The 6882-nt window shown below is 36.1% G+C and overlaps 1 pseudogene; it reads right to left on the reverse strand.

Annotated features, from left to right (window-relative positions):
* Window positions 1-4050: 4050 nt before the first annotated feature.
* On the reverse strand, window positions 4051-4231 carry LOC123254348 (annotated as a pseudogene).
* Between the last annotated feature and the right edge of the window lie 2651 nt (window positions 4232-6882).

Here is a 6882-nt window from a genome sequence, read left to right on the forward strand (position 1 = left end):
GAAGGAAGGAAGGAAGGAAGGAAAGAAGGAAGGGAGAAATAAAGAAAAAAAGAAAAAGAGAAATATATTAGAAAAATCAAACAGGTACACATTTTATGGCTAGCTGAGACTATAATTACACTGGCACCAAATAGCCTAGTCCAGGAAAAGAACCAGGCTAATTCTTCCTTCATTTCATAATCTAGTTCTACTGTCAATGTATTGGCATAATAGAGGTTGGAAGAAAAGGAACAGTGCAAAGCTATTAACTGAAACCTTGCCTCAGATTCTAAGAGGGATAAAAAAAAAAGAGGGAGTTCCTCTGAGACTCAGGGAATAGAGAACCAGGTTTGGAGACAGGAGGTCCTGGGTTCAATATGGCCTCAGATATTTTTTAGGTGTGTGACCCTGAGCAAGTCACTTTATCCCTATTGCCTAGCCCTTACTGCTTGTTTGCCTTGTTACCAATACTTGGTATCAATTTTAAGAAATAAGGTATAGTTTTAAATTAAAAAAAAAAACTTAAAGGACCAAAGAAACTAACATGACATTGACCAATCAGAGCTTATTTTTAAGCAAATAAAATTACTTGGTAGGAATGGGGCAACCTGCCAACGAGAAGTGACAGAAACACAATTGATGGATAACTCCTACTGGCTCCCTCAGGAGTGTTGCTTTTTCATGTAGCTGGGCAAAATTTGAAATGGATAAAAACTAGATATTGATGCAAGTGGGACCCAGGAAAAGGGAGGCAGTGGAGTGTCCTAGAGAATGAGAGAATATTATGATAAATATATATGCCTGTCTCTCCATTCCCTGCCTGACTGTCTGTTTTACTCTTCTTCCCCCAGGTATCTATAGCTCAGTTCCCCTCTCATGTAAGAGAGATTGCTTCCAGAGGGGGGCACATCATGGTATGTTTCATTGTGAAGATGGCATTCAAGTTGAGACTCGAAAGAGGTTTTCTACAGTCATAGGTTTGGAGAAGGATATCATGAAGGATAGAAACAAAGCTTGACTTCACAGATCTTCAATGAAACAGGCATCAATAATTTAATTCCTTCTGATGAGATGCAGGGCTTTGCCATTTGACCAACCAGCACCAGCACCGCCCAAGATCCTCTTGGTCTTCCCATTTACCCTGTCTCTGTGCCTTATTGTTCTCTGACACTAATCCCTTAACCATTTATGTAATGGAAGAACTTCTAAGTCTTGCTATCCTTCTCACCACTGAACCTCTGGGACTTCTGGACTTTTCCACCTTCCCTGAAGCTAAATTCTCTTTTATGATTTCCTCCCCTAATTAGAGAGCCTTTTCTACCCCAGGTCGGAGCAACCTTGCTTAAGGCACTTGGGAAGTATTTAATAAATGCTTTCTTAATCCCTGAGGCTAATTGGTACAATGGATAGCATTCTGGACCTAGAGTCACATTAGAGTTCAAATTTAGCCTCAGATATTTATTAGCTGGGTGACTTTGAGCAAGTCACTTAACATATTTGCTTGAGTTTCCTCAGCTGTAAAAGTGGGGCTAATAATAATAAAGATGAGGATAAAAAAATGAGATATTTGTCAAGTATTTAACATAGTACCTGGCACACAGGAAGCACTGTATAAATTATTCACCTTCATAGGATAATGTAAGGGTGTAAAGATAGGCTAAAATGGTTTTAAATTCTAGTCCTTAGAATCTAATTTTTATTCAAAAATATCAGGGAAGGGTAGCTAGGTGGATTGAGAGTCATGCCTAGAGATGGGAGGTCTTGGGTTCAAATGTGACCTCAGACACTTCCTAGCTGTGTGCCCCTGAGCAGGTCACCAATACTTAGTGTTGATTCCAAGACAGAAGGTAAGGATTTTGATTTTTTTTAAGATATCAGGGAACAACTATCTTTGGATCCAGAAATGGCATGGTCATCTTGCTTCATTAGGAAGATTATGAACCAATCAGCACATAATAAGTGCTTGTGCTGTGCCTAGTACTAAGAATACAAGAACAAAATGGAAACAATCCATACCCTCAAAGAACTTACATTCTGATGGCGGAGACAACACATATGTAAGTATACACAGAAGATATACAGAATGAAAACAACATAGTTTGGGAGAGGAGTGACCTGCCTACTGTGAGGAATCATGAAGGCATAGTTGTGAAGGAGACTTCAATCAACAAACATTTTTGACATGACTGCTATGTGCCTCCTAATCCTCTGAGATTAGCAGGGAGAAGAGGATGTTGAGTGGTTTAGAAAGATGGACAACAAAAATAGAGGGAATCCATATCTAAGTCCAAGACACAGTATTAATCTATGAAAATATGAAAATCATTCTCACTCCCAAGTACAATCTGAATTGTTGTTGTTCGATAGTTTTTGTTTGTATCCAATTCTTCATGATCCCTTTTGGGATTTTCTTTTTTCTTAATTTGGAAAAATTCATTTAATTAATTAATTAAGAATATTTTTCCATGGTTACATGATTCATGTTCTTTCCCTCTTCTCCCCCACCCCCTCCCATAACCAACACGCAATTCCACTGGGTTTTACATGTGTCATTGATCAAGACCTATTTCTATTTTATTGATATTTGTACTAGGATGATCATTTAGAGTCTGCATCCCCAATCATATCCCATCAACCCATGTGATCAGGCAGTTTTTTTTCCTTCTGTGTTTCTACTCCCACAGTTCTTTCTCTGAATGTGGGTAGCGTTCTTTTTCATAAGTCCCTCGGCCTTGTCCTGTCTCTACTAGCATTGCTGCTAGTAGAGAAGTCCATTACATTCAATTGTGCCACAGTATATTAGTCTGTGTATAATGTTCTCCTGGTTCTGCTCCTTTCACTCTGCATCACTTCCTGAAGGTCATTCCAGTTCACATGGAGTTCCTCCAGTTCATTATTCATTTGAGCACAATAGTATTCCATCACCAGCAGATACCACAATTTGTTCAGCCATTCCTCAATTGAAGGGGAGCCCTCATTTTTCAATTTTTTGCTTTTGGGATTTTCTTAACAAAGTTATTTGAGTGGTTTGCCCTTTCCTTCTCCAGTTCATTTTACATATGAGGAAACGGAGGTAAACAGGACTAAGTGATTTGCCGAAGGTCACAGAGCTCATAAGTATCTAAGGCCAGCTTTAAACTCAAGAAGATGAATTTTCTTGACTCCATACTTGTAGTCCACTGTGCCATTTAGATGTACCACAATCTGAATTACCTCCTTTACAAATATGGGAATTAAGCTGAGCAACTTAGACTGAAAAAAAAGAGTATTATCCTTTAAAAAACCAAACAAACAAGCAAAACTTCAGAAAAACAATCATCTGTGCTTTTGTATATTGATGAGAAATAAATGTACAGCCAGTGAGCTTCTGGTCATATTGGGAAACCACGTTTATTTGTCTGCCTCCCTGTTAGCTTGGCCGCTAGACCTCATTCCTTTTGACTATGTCCTTTTTTGTGAAATCCAATCTCACCATCAAGATAGTCCAATAATATGCTTTTAATAAGCAGTCTAAATTATGGAGAGAAAAAATAACAATATTGTGTATTCTCACTAATTTGAGCATGTTTGTAAGTAATTTAGAGGGTTTTTTTTCCTCTGCAGTAAAATCAACCCTTTGAAAATGAGTGTTACATCTAACTTAAATTATCAGAACACCTGCTGATAGTTAAGTTACACTTGAAGGCTGGTTTTGTTTTCTATTTAAAATAATAAAGTTACTTAAAGGGAAAAGAGTGCAGAAAAAATCTACATCATAAACCATAGTGGAAAATTGGTGTTTATAACAAAACCCATATTTTCCAATAATAATAAAACGCTGAACTAGAATTTAGAAAGCTTACTTCCACCAGCTCTGTTAGTAATTAGTTGTGTTTTCTCAACCTCAGTTTCCTCATATACAAAATTAGAGTACTTAATCAGTAGTTCCTAGTTTTAAAAAAATTCTCAAACAATTCTTTTTCATCTTTTTTCATTATTTTATATTTATTTATATCATTTTCATCATTTTATGTCTTTATTATTCTCATCATTTTTTATTCTCTGCTCTCCATTTTTTTAAAGAATCACTCACTCCTTTAAGAGATTTCTAGGATTTTTGATAATTTTTTGATACTGATCAATATTTATTTTTCTTCTCTCTCTGGTTTTATTTTCTTATTTGGGGCTTTGCCTCTTACTACACTTTTTCAATTAGCAATAATTGTGCCTCAGATAAACCTCACTGGCTACGATACTGCTATTGAGCAAAGCTATCTTATTGTACTTTTGGATGAAGTGATTGGGTCTGCTTGATTTTTCTCTGGGCTTGTGCTCTCACCTCTACCTCTTGGCATTAGGTTCTCTGGATTTCCAAGGTTCAGAGCCCAGCATCCTCAGTGCCTTCTAAGGTAAGAGGTCTTCATCTTTTTTAATGTCATGGACCAGTCTGGCAGTCTGATGAGTCCTATGTATCCCTTCTCACAATAATGCCAAAAACAAAATGTTTGGGATTAAAAAACAAAAAAAATTATATTGAAATGGTTACTAATTTTTTTTAAAAGTTCACAGATGCCAGGTTAAGAAATCCTACTATATGGAGTCTCAAGACAAAGTACAAGCAATCTCAGAGTCTTTGGGCACCTGGAATGTCTTGATCTAAGCACTGCAACACTAAACTGGTTTCTGCTATTCCTTGGGAATGAGTAAGTCCCCCTGGGTGGCTTCATGAGCTCATCTTTCTTGGTGGGCCTTCTATTTTTGCTGCCTCTGATATAAAGCTTCATATGTCTCTCTGGCCTGCTTCGGGTCATACTGGGAAATTGGACTTACTTATCTGGAATGTTGTTGCCTTGTTCAGTAGCCTTCTTCCCTCTTTCAGTTGTTGTTAAGTCTTTTTTTTAAGTCATATTCGAGTCATTCAGAGATCCTAGAGTGGTTTACCATTTCCCTCTCCAGCTCATTTTACAGATGAGGAAACTGAGGCAAACAGGATTAAGCAACTCTATCCACTGCACAACTTAGCTTCTCCTTTTTCCTCTTGCCTGTGATTTTTTTATTTTCCAATTTGAAATGAATTTCAAGTTTGTTTTAAAGTATATATGTGGTTCCTGAGCTATCTGCCCTCTCATTGTGTAGCCTTCTTTTGGCCAGAAATCTAAATCTTCCTGCTTTGTTGAAGTTAATGTTCCAATTATTTTTCACTTATATCCTTAGGATTATCTCAATATACAATTATGTCACATGTGAAAAACAACAATTTAAGGGGCAACTAAATGGCTCAGTGGATAGGAAGCCAGGCTTAGAGATGGGAGATCCTGGGTTCAAATCTGGCCTCAGACAGACACTTCATAGGCCCTGGACAAGTCACTTAACCCTCATTGCCCAACTTTTACTGATCTTCTGCCTTGGAACTAATACATGGTATTGATTCAAAGATGGAAGATAAGGATTTTTAAAAAAGCAGTAATTTTTGTTCTTTGCTTAATGCTTATTTCCTCCAAAATTCATTTTCTTATCTTTTCCTATACCTACCATTTCTGGAATTCAATTACATAACTGTGGTTAGTTATTATAGACATCCTTATTTAACTTGCAGATTTCTAGAATAGGCCTCTAAAATTTCTCCATTTCAAATAATGCTAATCCTTGAAGAGATTTCTTCATTAGGAAAAAGCCCATTTATTCCTAAAAATCTTAATGTTTTTAACATACATGACTATTGATTTTGTCAAGACCGTTTTTCATCTATAGTAATGAAATCATGATATTTTTGTTATTATTAATACAATATTGTATATTGTTTTAGTTTTTCTTTCTTCTGTTTCTTATTTTTCTTCTTTCCTTCTTATCTTTCCTATTAATGATAGTAATTATAATAACTAATAATAATAAAAATAGTAGTTTTCTTACCCTGGAACAAACCTCTCTCATCCTGGCCTCCTTCTCACATGGCTGAGCTCCCTCTGGGGTTTCCATATTTGGAAATGATCAAGGCTGGTCATGCTTCATTCATCTCCTGGTTGTGCTTTTAAGTCTAGATTTTGTCACAATCATCAGTCTTATCCTGAAAACTTACCTCAACAATATATGTAATAATGGAATTAATCCATCTTTAAATGTTTGGAAGAATTCATTTTTAAACCTATCTGGTCTTAATTTTTTTTTCCTTAGACAATTCAATTGTTCAATTTCTTTTTCTGAAATTAGATCACTTAAATCTCAATTTCTTTTTTTTTGTTAATCTTGATAAATTTACATTTATTATTGATTATTAATTTTGTATTTCCTTCTACAATATCATCTTGTAATCTCTTTGCCACTATCCCCTATTTCTACAAAGAAAAAAATAAAAGTGAAATATGAGCAACCATTGTAGCCAATAATTGAAGCAATTTTCTCCCATTTTACTATCCCTCTTCTCTTCACTTAGCTCTCAGATCCCAGTCCCTGACTCTTAGACTTTTTTTCAATCTTCTTTTATAATTGTCCTTCCAGGGAGCAACCAGGTGGCTCAGTGAATTGAGAACCAGGCCTAGAGAGAGGAGGTCCTGGGTTCAAATATGACCTCAGGCACTTCCCAGATGTGTGATCCTGGGCAAGTCAAAAAATCCCATTGCCTAGACTTTATTGCTTGCCCTTGAATCAATACTACAGAAGGGAAGGGAAGGGAAGGGAAGGGAAGGGAAGGGATTATAAAAAATGATTGGCTTTCCAAAGTTTAAATTTCCTCTTGTGTCTTTTTCATCCCCAATTCTATCCTCCTTATTAAATACTTCCCCTTCTCTCTTTCCTTGAATGTTTCCCTTTTGGGTTTAATTGATTCCAACATCAGTCTCTCTGATTTTAACTATTACATTCCTGGTCTTTTCAATTTTGTGTTTCTTTCAAGATATGATTGATTTTTTCTTATATATATATATATAT

The sequence above is a fragment of the Gracilinanus agilis genome, unplaced genomic scaffold (assembly GCF_016433145.1).
Source record: "Gracilinanus agilis isolate LMUSP501 unplaced genomic scaffold, AgileGrace unplaced_scaffold20263, whole genome shotgun sequence".
In the NCBI taxonomy this organism is placed as follows: Eukaryota; Metazoa; Chordata; class Mammalia; order Didelphimorphia; family Didelphidae; genus Gracilinanus; species Gracilinanus agilis.